The 13,790-nt window shown below is 44.0% G+C and overlaps 1 pseudogene across 1 annotated transcript; it reads right to left on the bottom strand.

Moving 5' to 3' along the window:
- Positions 1 to 11,181: 11,181 nt before the first annotated feature.
- Positions 11,182 to 12,952, bottom strand: LOC101001464 (annotated as a pseudogene). Its single transcript, XR_162014.5, has one exon. The product of XR_162014.5 is annotated as a succinate--CoA ligase [GDP-forming] subunit beta, mitochondrial pseudogene (transcript).
- Between the last annotated feature and the right edge of the window lie 838 nt (positions 12,953 to 13,790).

Below are 13,790 nucleotides of genomic sequence, written 5' to 3'. Positions count from 1 at the left end.
TTTTTGGCTTGAAATGAATAACATGCAAATGAGCACCTGGGGCTGAGTCAGCAGTGAGTAACCCCCTCTGCTGGGACGCCCAGCCCCGAGGCATACACAGGGCCGCCCCTGCTGGCTTCTGCACCCCTGAGACGCTTCCACAGCAGCCTCTGCGCCTGACCCCCGGCCATGCCCATGCCACCTGTCCAGTCAGAATTCCAGATCCGGCCAGTGGGGCTCTGCTGATGAAAACAGCATTACCTGGAAGCCTGGGACTTCAGTGTTTCTTCCCGCAGCAAGTGCTGAGGAAGCCGCTGCCTTCCCTGGCACCCCCTTGCTGAATAGCTTCCCTTCTGCAGAGGGCTGGGGTCCCCACTTCATCAGGCCTCAGCTCTCCCCTTGGCTCACCCCTCCTTCTTCACACCACTCCAGCCCTCTGTCCAAGACAGACTCTCCCACCTGGGACCCCTGCCTCTTCTGAGAGCCGGCATCTCCTTCATCAGCACCTGTTTTCCAGTGGATTCATTTCAGCATCCACAAATGTCCAGTCGCTGATGTCCTAAACCCACTTTTCCTCCTGCATTTCCTCAACTCACTACTCCTTCTCTTCCCTGTCACTATCACGTTTCTTAAAAGGATGGTCTCCACTCCTCTCTCCCAGGATTTCTTAACCCACTAAAAACTACTGTCAGCCCCCAACACTCCCCTAAAACTTCTTTCAGTGGGGTCACCGAGGACCCATTTGCACATCTGGTGCATGCTTCACAGCCTGTGTTTTTACTAAACTTCTAGTTATTTCCCTTTGCAGTGCTCCCTCCCATCTGAAACATTTTTCTTCCCTTGGAAGTCCCTTCCTTTCCCTCCCCTCCCCTCCTCTCCCCTCCCCTCTTCTCCCATTCCCTTCCCTTTCTTCTTCTTTTTTTTTTTTTTTTTTTTTGATGGAGTCTAATGGTCACCCAGGCTGGAGTACAGTGCGGGCTCACGCAGCCTTTGCCTCCCGGGTTCAAGCGATTCTCCTACCTCAGCCTTCCAACTGGCTGGGATTACAGGTGCGCCACCACGCCCAGCTAATTTCTGTATTTTTAGGAGAGACGGGATTTCACCATGTTGGCCAGGCTGGTCTTGAACTCCTGACCTCAAGTGATCTGTCCGCCTCAGCCTCCCAAAGTGCTGGGATTACAGATGTGAGCCACTGTGCCTGGCCGGTTGGGTATTTTCTTGATGCCGCTCTCTGGTTCTTCTGCCACCTCTTGACCACCCTCTAGTCTTCTTTGGCTGCATTATCTCCATCTCACCCCCTTTGCACAGACTCCCTGTGATTCAGCCATCATCTCTAAGACTAATTCCACTGCCTCTATGTAGTGAGTACCTGCCTCTTTTCTGAGCCACAGTCCATATTTCTATTTCCCCTTCATCTCTACATAGACATCCTTAGAGCACCTCAAAATATAAAACCAATCTCATTTTTTTGCCCTTACTTCAAATCTGCTCTGTCTACACTACCTCATTCCATAAAGGCACCAGCACCATCCATTTATTCACTCACCCAAGCTAGAAATCTTAAAGCCATTCCCCCTCTTTCTAACCAGTGCCATCTAATCATGTCAAACTCTACCTTCTAAAGACACCCAAAACTTGCCCACCTTACTTTTTCCTACCTTGGTTCAGGGCACCATTATTTCCCCCCAGGAGAGTTGTGACAGTCTCCTATGTGGTCCCCGCTCTTCAGCTTTGCCCATACCCAGTCCGCCCACCATGTAAACTACCTGTGTGATCTAAAATGCAAATCAGATCACCTTATTCCACTTCTTAAACCTTTCAGTGGCTTCTCTTGCCCAGATGGTCATGTCTGAATTTCTGAGTGAAGCCCACTAGGTTCCCGGTGTACTGAAGCCCATGCAATGCCCCAGCCTCATCTCCCACGCCCCCATTCCATGCTCTACACATCAAGCCCTGAGCCCACTTTGCTATTTCGTGCCCTTGGGTGACACACAGGCACCTCCTTCTGCCTGCAATCACATTCCTTCTCCTTCAAGACCCTTTCAGATGTCAGCTCTGCAAAGCCCTCATGCTCTTCTCCTCCTGACTCTGTATTCTGTAAAGAAATGCTCTCTAAATACCTTTCCCCTAGTTATTGAGAAGTATTTCTTTTATGTCTGCTCCTGAAGTAAACAGTGAGTTCCTGGCGGCCAGAGCATGCCCTTGCTATTTCACTCATCTCGTCCTCCCACAGGACCTTGCCAAGTGCAGGTACATATGTAGGTGGTGTTTAATCAATGCAATGAGCAAAGCAGCCCAGGTACTGTGAGAATGAAATATCTGGCCGGGCGTGGTGGCTCACACCTGTAATCCCAGCACTTTGGGAGGCCAAGGTGGTTGGATCACTTGAGATCAGGAGTTTGAGATCAACCTGACCAACATGGTGAAACCCCATCTCTATGAAAAAAAAAAAAAAAAAAATTAACCCAGTGTGGTGGCGGGAGCCTGTAATCCAAGCTGCTCTTGAGGCTGAGGCAGGAGAATCGCTTGAACCTGGGAGACAGAGGTTGCAGTAAGCCAGGATGGTGCCACTGCACTCCAGCCTGGACAACACTATGAGACTCTATCTCAAAAAGAAAAAAAAAAGATATCTAATGGGGCTATTTTCCTTTGCCCCTAGATTGTGAGCACTTGGTGGACTGGGAGTGTGTCTTTTTCTTATCTGCCGTACCTAGACAGCTAGTGTTTAATAAATAGTGTTGATTATGGTTGAATTTACTCAAACCTTCCAAAACCCCCTCCCAATGCAAGGGGTAAAGATATCGAACTAGAATGCTGCCACTTCTGAGCAGCTTTCTTTAACTTCACTTTCCCTGATACTGACCTTTACCTCACCATGCCCTTCCCATTCTCTCCTCACCCCATACTAGGAGGAACTCTGGGCTATAAAGCTAATCTCATAAAATTTGCTGGAGTCTGAAGTCCACCCTGGCTAAAAAAAGAACACACCTCAGAGCCCTGCCCAGGCTGGCTTTAGGTACTTTCTGCTTTTATTGAAATTATGACCACATTTCTGGAATCAAAACAGGGAAATACAGCTTACAAAGAACTTTTAAATGATAAAGGGAACAAGTTCTTCTTCATAGAATATGTCATTTTCCAGGCAGAGGGTTTACATATTATCTCACTTCATCCACACCACAGCCCTAAGAAGAAGCTGCTGTCATCATCTCACTTTACATACGAAGGAGCAAGAGGCAATGGTGCTGAAAGGGTGGAGAAATGGTACAGAAATGATGGAACTAGGAATCAAACCCTCCTCTGTCTGATGCCAAACCATCAGGTCACTTCCAGGAACATGAAACAATCTGTGACATGCCTTTGGGATCCTGAATTAGCAGAATTTCTGGGATTTCAATGATTTGTGAGAACACTATAAAAATGAGTAGTGTTTCTATACACTAGCAGCAAATTATCTGAAAGAGAAATTAAGAAAATTCCATTTACAATAGCTACCAAAAATTAAAATACTTAGGAATAAACTTAAGGAGGTGAAAGATCTGTACACTGAAAACTAGAAACCACTGATGAACGAGATTGAACAAGACACAAATAAGTGGAAAGATATCCCATGTTCATGGATTGGAATAATTATTATTGTTAAAATGTCCATACTACTCAAAGCAATCTACAGATTCAATGAAATACCAGTCAAAATATCAATGACATTCTTTACATAAATTAAAAAAACTTATGAAATATATATGGGATTCCAAAAGACCCCAAATAGTCAAAGCAATCTTGAACAGAAAGAACAAAGCTGGAGGCATCACATTACCTGACTTCAAAATATATACAAAACTATAGTAAACAAAACAGCATGATCCTTCCATAACAACAGACATATAGACCAATGGAACAGAATAGAGAACCCAGGGACAGAATATTAGAAATTTAGAATTTCTGATTTTGAGTTTTCTAGGATGTTTGAAAGCCATCTTCTCAGAATAGGATGGCCGGAAAATATAGAGAGGGACCCAGCCTTCAGTTATAGTTATGCAGCCCTCCCGAGGCCTGGCTGTCTGTCTTTGGAACCTCTTTGAAACTTCAGGGGCTTGAAGATTCCCATTGGGCACAAGGAAGTTGAGATATGCTCCCAGGTTCTAGTACTTTATGTTTATACATTATTAATGCATAAATATATAATATGTAATAACATATATTATATACTTAGGGATGTTTAGTTCATATATATAAATAAATTTGTTTAAATTTTTTAAAATTTTGAAATGATCATAAACTTAGTGAAAAGTTGCATGTTCCATACAAAGAATTATATTTTTCCTGAACCATCTGAGAGTAACCATGAGTTGCCAACCTGATATCCAGTCACGTGCAGATACTTAATGCATAGTTCCTACAGATAAAGACGCTCTCCTTCAAACCATAATACAGTCATCAGAATCAGTAAGGTAAACAGATGTCTTACTGACATCCAGTCCTTAGACCCCATTCAAGTTTCATCAATTGTCCCAATAATTGCCTTTGCAGCAAAATGACCTAGTTCAGAATTATATGTTACATTTAGTTATCTCTTTTGTCTCCTGAATGAAACAGTTCCTGCATCTTTCCTTGACTTTCATGATCACAGCACTTTTGAAGCTTATAGGCTAGTTATTTTGTATAATGTCCCTCAATCTGGTGTTTCTTTGTGATTAAACTCAAGTTATCTATCTTTGGCCAGAATATCACAGAAATGACACTGTTCTCATTGCATCCTATCACATAGGGCTCAATTTCCATTTGTCCCATTACTTATGATTTTGCTTTGATAATTAAGGTGTCTTCTAGGTCCCTTCACCATAAAGGTATTTTGTCCCCATGAGTAATTAATGAGTATTTAGTGGAGAGGTACGTTGTACCTCCCATTTCTCACCAAACTTTCAATTTATTCATCTATTTGCTAATATCGGTATGGAATCATGGTTTCCTATCTTATTCAAAGGGTTGTAATCCGTGATTATTATTCATTTTAATAACAAGTTGAACCCTGTACAGCTGTGGGAACTCATTTAAGCAATATTTTATGTCCTTTTGCCATGTCCTCATTGTTCTTTGAGCAAGCACCTCCTTGCTTTTTGGTACAAGGTGCTCCAGGCTCATGTCCTACTTTCCTTGCCCTAGACCTAAAACTGACCATTCTTGCCAAAAGCCTGTGTTGCATTTGGTGGAAAACTGCATTTTAAAGCCAAGATCTGGATCCTAGGTTTGTTCTGCTATTAGGGCATCACCACTCCCAGGCCCTCACAGTAGACAGAGGTAGGGAATACATGTTTGCATATGGATATATGTATGTGTTTATAATATGTAATGATATAGGTACATGCATATACATCTGTTATGGACTGAATGTTTGAGTCCCCCAAAATTCATATGTTGAAGCCCTAATCCCCATTGTGATAGTATTTGGAAATGGGGCTTGTGGGAGGTAATTAAGGTTAGATCAGTTTATTAGGGTGGGGTCTTCATGATGGGATTAGTGGCCTTATAAGAAGAGAGAGCATGACTGGGCGAGGTGGCTTACACCTGTAATCCCAACACTCTGGGAGGCCGAGGCAGGTGGATCACTTGAGATCAGGAGTTTAAGACCAGCCTGGCCAACATGGTGAAACCCTGTCTCTACTAAAAATACAAAAAATTAGTTGGGCATGGTGGCACATGCCTGTAATCCCAGCTACTCGGGAGGCTGACACAGAATTGCTTGAATCCAGGAGGCAGAAATTGCAGTGAGCCGAGATCGCGGCACTGCCCTACAGCCTGGGCACAGAGCAAGACTTCGTCTCAAAAAAAAAAAAAGAGCAGCAGTCTGTCTTTCTCTTTCTCTCTTTCTGCCCCATGTAAGGACATAGTGTGAAGGTAAGGAGCAAGCCAGGAAGAGGGCCCTCACCAGGAACAGAATTAGCCAGCACCTTGATCTTGGACTTCCCAGTCTCCAGACCTATGGGCAATACATGTCTATTGTGTAAGCCACCCCACCTAGTGTATTTTGTGATAGTCACCTGAGCTAAGACAGTATCTGTATTTGTTTATACCTACATTCATTTATATACAAATTTAAATCTCTGCTGATTTCTGCATCTATCTCTATGTTGAAAATCATGAGTGCGCACTAATACCTCCAATGCCAATCAACACCTCTGGGTTTATTCAAGTTCTCCTTTCCATATTTGTAACTTCTTTCTCCTACAGTGAAAGCATTGACTTCCATTGTCTCTTACATATTTACTCTTTTTCTCCACTCCCTCTGTATAACAAATTTCCACCTCTGCTGCCCACATCTCCTCCATGTGGGTGGTGGTTGGGTACTAACAGTGCTGACTGTCTCGCCCTACTTGGATCTAAGACAACATTGGTGGTGGCCCCAGTGCATGTATGTCCCCACCACCCTCTCTGGCTTTGACACATGCTCCAGGATGCCCATTCAAGGAAGCCCTCTTCCACCCTTCTGGACTGATGACTCTGCTGGGTACTCCTTCCCCTGTGTCCTCCTCCCCATGCCTGAGCTCGGCCACCCTGCTCTAGGCTACCAGCCCCTCCCACCATGGGTCCCTGCCTTGCTCTGTTCAACTAACCGCTAATGGCTTTAAAACTGAATTATTCAGGAAGGAAAGGGAACAAGGAAAGGAAGAGCATTTTATTGTGGGTTTTTTCCTGATTATTTTAGTAATACAAAATGACTTGTAGACATTTGGGGAAATATAGAAGAGACAGAGAAAGATAAAAATCCACATTAATTCTTCCACCCAGAGAAAACCAGTATTATCCCTTTCCCTCCAAAAACATTGAACTTAAGCACAAACAACTCCCCCCGCCCCCAATCCCTACCTGCCAAACTACTAGTTTCCTCAGTTGAGAAAAGAATATATGCACATGCCGGGCGCGGTGACTCACGCCTGGAATCACAGCACTTTGTGAGGCCGAGGCGGGCAAATCACAAGGTCAGGAGTTCAAGAACAGCCTGGCCAACGTGGTGAAACCTTGTCTCTACTAAAAATATAAAAATTAGCCAGGCATGGTGGCCCACACCTGTAATTCCAGTTGCTCGGGAGTCTCAGGCATGAGAATTGCTTGAACCCAGGAGGCGGAGGTTGCAGTGAGCCAAGACTGCGCCGTTGTACTCCAGCCTGGGTGACAGAGTGAGACTCCGTCTCAAAAAAAAGAATATGTGCCCATGGTTGAAAAATTCAGAAGTAACCTTCTTCCCACTCAGATCCCCAAGACCCCTCCCCAGATGCAACTGCTGATATCTGTGTATTGTATATTCTTCCAGCTATTTTCCATGCATATGTATGTTTACTCCATTTCTCAACCAAATTGAACTTTTACCTTTCTTACATATTTCCTCTTAGTCTTTTTGCTCTGCGTGTATATAATGTAGCAAAATATGAACTTTTTCCTATGTTCTTGTATTTTGCTTCTTCCAAAGTTATCACTTGAAGTGCCTGCATAACTTTCCATCATATATGTGTTTCATTGGTTTCATCTCCTGTTGTTGGATATCTGCAGTTTTCTTACTATCATAAATGATGGGCTTTGTCTTTATTGTGCCAGGGGAGTCATGAAGCCAACCCAGTGTGGTGAAGCAGTTCAGCTGCTTTTGGTGGCTAGTAATAGAATATTGAGCTAAAACTGGCTAAAACAATAGAGGTTTATTTTTCTCAATAATAAACACTCCAAGGCCGGGCACGGTGGCTCACGCCTGAAATCCCAGCACTTTCGGCGGCTGAGGCTGGTGAATCTTCCGAGGTCAGAAGTTCAAAACCAGGCTGGCCAACATGGTGAAACACCATCTCTACCAAAATTTAAAAAAAAAAAAAAAATTAGCCAGGCATGGTGGCTCACGCCTGTAATTCCAGATACTCAGGAGGTTGAGGCACGAAAATCACTGGAACCCGGGAGGCAGAGGTTGCAGTGTGTTGAGATCGTGCCACTGTGCTCCAACCTGGGGTACAGAATGAGACTCTGTCTCAAAAAAAACCAAAAAAACAAAAGCATTCCAGAGGTGGGTGATTAAACCAGTTTTGCCCAAGATGCCAAAATATAGAAGATAACATTTCAAAGCCAAATCACTGGGTAGAATTTCCAAAGCGCAGGTTTGAGGGCCTCTCCCTGTGTTCCTGAACTCCTCACCCTCTTCAGGATTCAAAGAGGGGAGAGAAAGAGAAGATTCTTCAACTGGTTTTTTCTTCAGATTTCTTCTGAGGGGCCCGGGATGGAGTTTTACTGCCCTCAACTTAAGGCATATCTCAGACAGAGCATTGAGACCTACTTCTTGACTGACAAGGGAGAGAGCTAACGAGACCTGTGGCTGCCAGACAGGAGGCCTGTGCTGGAGGCAGCCACTGTGATGCTGAGTGCTTCCCCGATTCTGGCATGCAGCACTCAGGAGAGAAAAGCTGCTAGTCCAATGAGGGCAGGGGATCCCCTAAGAAGAAAGTGGGAAGTGGGCACAGCACCCCTGTGAGGCTGAGGGAGGAGACCCCAGGACAGATGCATCCCCTCAAGAGACCTCCAGGGAATCCTGGAGTCACAGTCTCCTAAGAGCCTGCAGAAGCATCCATGAGAAAAAATCATCTGGGTCACAACAGAGACCCCAGCTGGCTTTTAGCAGTACCCACTTAGGAAAGACTCTACCGGTCATCTTGCCAACACGCTGGCCCTAAGGGTTCAAGCACGTCCTAGCAGCCCGGTAGGGGGTAAGTGTTGGGTGGAAGGAGAAGAAGCATGAGACAGAAAAAGAAACGCCAGCCATGGCCTCTTTATACCTCAGGCTGTGGACCTGACACAGGCCTGGTGATGGAAGGGAGATATGATGCAAAATCATTCAGGCTTTTATTCATCTTGGACTATTCTGATTCCACAACTACAAATCTGTTTGCTAGGGAAAGTGACTTTGGATTATCTATTGCCTGAGGGTGAGGACAAAAGTCAAGGACCTGCCAGAGTTTTCATCCAGTAGGGGAATATCACCCCCTGAAGAGTTTCCAGGGCCAATGGGGAACAGCAGTAGAGTTCATTTTCATCACACCTAATGAGCTGTGTGCTTGACTTTCCAGTTATAAGCAGAGCTAAAATGGTTGAAGCAACAGGTCTTTATTTTTATTTTTATTTCTTGTGACAGAGTTTTACTCTTGTCACCCAGGCTGGAGTGCAGTGGCGTGATCTCAGCTCACTGCAACCTCCGTCCCGGGTTCAAGTGATTTTCCTGCCTCAGCCTCCCGAGTAGTTGGGATTACAGGCGCCCACCACCACACCTGGCTAATTTTTGTATTTTCAGTAGAGATGGGGTTTCACCATGTTGGCCAGGCTGGTCTCGAACTCCTGACCTCAGGTAATCCGCCCACCTCAGTCTCCCAAAGTGCTGGGATTACAGGCGTGAGTCACTGCACCCAGCCGAGGGTTCATTTTTCTCATCTAAAAAGAAGTTGGGAGGCAGGTGGCTGCAGGGTTGGTTTATTAGCTCAGTGAAGGCCAAGGACCATGCTCAGCCCTCCTCTTGCTCTTGCTCTTGCTCTACTGGCCTCCCTCTATCAATAATGTCTCCCCTCCTGGCCACAAGATGGCTGCCCTGGATCCAGACATCACATCCTCACACAGAAAAACATGCCAGACAGGCTCTCCTTCCCTTTTACAGAGAGGAAAATATCTTCTAGAAGTGCCTCCGAAAGACCAACTTTATGACTCTTGAGCTGGAACTTGGTCCCATGACCATCCCTCCAACACATTTCCTGAATGTCTCTACTTCCTTACTGCCTAAGTTTCCTCAAACCACTATAAACTAGAATCACTGCCTCCCTCCCAAGAATTGCTGCCAGTGAGGTCATCAACCACCTAATTGCCAAAACCAGTGCATGCATTTCACAGCCTGGCCTTACTTGGTTTCTAGATCAGTCAACACTGGAGACCTCTCCCTATTCTTTGAAGCTTAATCCTTCCGTAGGGTGTTTTCTCTCCAGGTGTCTGTGCACCTCTCCACCACTCTTCAGGGTTCTGTGGCTCCATTATCCAGCCCCTCCTTCCTACACACCCCCCGTGGACCCAGATGCCACCTTTGTGGCAAATACTACTACAGTTGCATAGCTAGCACCTACCTCTTTTATAAGCAGTGGATCTATATTTTAAATTTCACCAACCTCTTTTATAAGCAGTGGATCTAGATTTAAATTTTAAATCTATATTTTAAGCAGTGGATCTATAATATTGGTTCAGGATATCCCTAGAGAACCTGAAACTAAAACACCAAGGTCATTGTTTTTTCCCTTACACCAAGTCTGCTCTTTCTGTACTCTTTATTTCCATTAAAGGCACCACCACCACCCAAGCTAGAAACCTCAGAACCATCTTCCTCATCATTACTACCATCAACCCATGTCAACTCTACTTTCTAAATACATCTCAAAATCAAAATACATCTCAAAATCATCATCTTTCCATCTTAATCACAGCTGCACTGGTTCTGGTTCAGTTCTTCCCAGGACAGTTCTAAAAGCCTTTTTTTTTTTTTTTTTTTTTTTTTTTTCCTGCTTACAAAACATAATTTTATTTAAATTTGTATAGATAAAAATCTACCAAAATTTTAACAAAAACTTTCCCACAACAAAATTGAACATCATGGAAAAAAACAAAACAAAACAAAACAAACATTCAAATAAGGTTCCCATCTTTCTACCATAAACTGGTAGATTCTGGGAGGATGAGGAGTAAGAGATAAATGAGGAGAGAAGATACTGGTACCCAACACAATTTGATCTTCAGTGTTGTGTCATCTTTAAATGACTTAATAACAGAGATTTCCATAAGAATCGGGATTCATTTTTGACACAAAAATGGAAGCTTCCACTCCAAAATCACAAATAAGGTTTCTGGTTTTCTTTTTAGCGTGGGGTAAATAGTATATTCAATGTTAAGGCAAATGGTAAAAACACATGAATGGTATCTTAATGTAGACCTTCCATTAAATATATTTTGGAACACTCATGGATTTTTCAAACATATGTTGGAATTAGAAACCTGTAAAATCTGCTGCAGTGTGTAATAGCTATTTGCTTGAATGTCTTGGCAGTGCCTTTTTAGTAGCTAATATGTTCAGTGTAATCTTGTGCCTTTTTAGCAATTAATACATTAAATATAATCTTGTCTGAGTTTTTAAATGGTCTGTTTTTCTTTTTCATTATGTAGGATTAGATGCCCACCAAAATACTTGTAAAGGAAGCAGGACCTGATTTCAAATTCTGTCTATACACACAATATTTGGCCACATAGACCACTTCCCAGAGTCTGCAAAACACTGCCTACTGGGCAGGCTTACAATGACAGAAAAGTAGGAGAATACAAGATATTATTTTTATAAAGACTAAAATCAGATTTAGGCTGTCTACATATATTATTCCAGAAAACACAGATTTAAGATTTTTCAGTGATTCTTGCCTTCTCCCCCCTTTTCCTCCCCAATGAGATAACCATTTCTTTCACAATGATGAACCGTCCCTTTTTATGGAAAAATGGCTTTCTTTCCCCATCGGATCAGGACAAAGACATCACTTCTTGGCCACAGTGGCCACAGCCTTCTTGGCTGCATCCTCCAGGTCAATGGCTGAAGTAATGGGGAGTCCGCTGTTGTTGAGTATCTTCTGGGCCTCTTGGATGTTGGTTCCTTCAAGCCGGACCACCAGGGGCACCTTGAGTTCTAGCTCCCAGCAGGCTTTGGTGATCCCACTGGCAATGATGGCACAGTTGACGATACTGCCAAAAATATTGACAAGGATGGCTTCAACCTTAGGATTAGCTGTGAGCAATGTGAATGCTTGATATACTTGAGCTTCCTTTACACCACCTCCAAGATCCAAGAAGTTGGCTGGCTTCCCACCATTAAGGAAAATGATATCACAAGTAGCCATGGCGAGCCCAGCACCCTTCACAAAGCAGGCAATGTTCCCATCTAGTCCTATGTATTTTAGATCATATTTGGCAGCTTCATTTTCAATGGGCTCATTCTCTGATTTGTCATCCATAGCAAATATGTCTTTTTGTCGGAATTCTGCATTGTCATCAAAGTTTATCTTGGCATCAAAACAGACAACTTATCCTTCTGGAGTTTCACCAAAGGGATTCACTTCCACCTGAGTAGCACCAATTTTCAGGAAGAGATTATACAGCTTCGTAAGTTGATCTGCAGCCTGGCTTTTCAAAGGCCCAACGAAGCCTAGATTTTCTGCCATCCGCTGAGCTTGGCTGTCCTTTATTCCTTCAAAAATGTCAATTTGCTCCTTAAAAATGAGCTCTGGGTTTGAAGCAGCCACCTCTTCAACGTCGACGCCCCCCTGGGGGCTGCCCACCAGCACGGGGCCATTGCAGGACCTGTCCATCAGAATTGCCAGGTAGGTTTCTCTGGAAATGTCAAAGGCTTCAGCAACCATCACCTTGTTAACTTTCACACCTTCTTTTGGAGTTTGTTTTGTCGCTAGATTGTACCCAATCATTTGTTTAGCCAGCTATCCCACAACCTTAGGGTCTTTTGTTAAATGAACACCTCCTTTCAAACCACTATTAAAGACACGTTTTCCTCTTCCTCCAGCTAAGATCTGGGCTTTTAAAGCAATTTCTTTTGCATTTAGTCTCTTAGCAGCCTCCAGAGCTTCATTCACAGTGTCTGCTACAAAGAATCTTTGAACTCTCACTCCGTTATTAGACATAAGTTTCTTGCTCTGGTATTCCTGCAAGCGCAGCCATCTTCTGGAGGTTAATTGAACTGCCTGGGACCCAGCCACCAGGAAGCCGGACCGCAATGCTAGGGCTCGCAAAAGCTTTCCGGCTTGCGCTGCCACAGGAGACGCCATCTTAAACAGGAAACCCGGCACTTTAACAGCTTTTTAACTACTGCCCTTTTCCCTTTTTTCCTGCCTTGTATGAAGATGTGATGTGTGGAACTGTGGCAGCCATCTTGCAACCATGAAGTGATGAGAGTGAGAACTAAAAGCCAAGGAGTTAAGGATGGCAGAAGAAAACCGGACAGGAGCTGGGTCTCTATGACCCCGTTGAGCAGTTGAGTCAACGCCGGGAATCATCTGTCTGGAGACTGCTTGTGATGTGAAGTCATAAATGTCTTTCCTTATGCCTTTGATAATGGCTATTAGTTGCATCATAAGCCATTCCTAATTGACACAGTGAGTAGGAAGATGAAGGTAACAATGTGAACAAACTTACAACATGTTGATGTGGCACTCTTGAAGCAGCTATTTTAGTCTGAGAGGCAGTTTTGTTTGTTTGTTTGTTTGTTTTAGGTAGCTGGGGGGAAAACCAAACTATTAAATATTTAGTTTTTAATTATTGTTACTAAGTAGTATATTCAGTAGTCATCATGCCCACATCCCTTGTCCCTTGTTTGTCTTTTTCACTTAGGCCTGCTTTTAATTTTTAATATAAAACAGTGTGTTGAGCAACTTTGTGGAGAGTGTTTTCAAATGGTCACGTCAAACTTTCCCTGGGTCAAAATGACCGCAGCAAATAGGCCTCTGCCAAGTGTATGGCCTCACCTGGAGCAAAGGCATGGGAGGCAGGGATCTGTGGAGTAGGGTGAGGACACAGCAAGTTAAGATGGTGCGGGGGAGTCATGTGGGGTGGAACTCAGAGAGTCGGGGGTTGAGAGTAGAGTAGGGGCAAAAATATGTGAAATGTAGGGCTTGTGAAATGTGGAAGCCCTTCTTCCCAAATGCAAATTGGGGGCACCCATTTCACTGGGGCGTTCTTGGCCTCCATCCCATCCTGCCTATTTT

The sequence above is a fragment of the Papio anubis genome, chromosome 9 (assembly GCF_008728515.1).
Source record: "Papio anubis isolate 15944 chromosome 9, Panubis1.0, whole genome shotgun sequence".
Lineage (NCBI taxonomy): Eukaryota > Metazoa > Chordata > Mammalia > Primates > Cercopithecidae > Papio > Papio anubis.
This window is presented reverse-complemented; position numbering and strand designations above follow the sequence as displayed.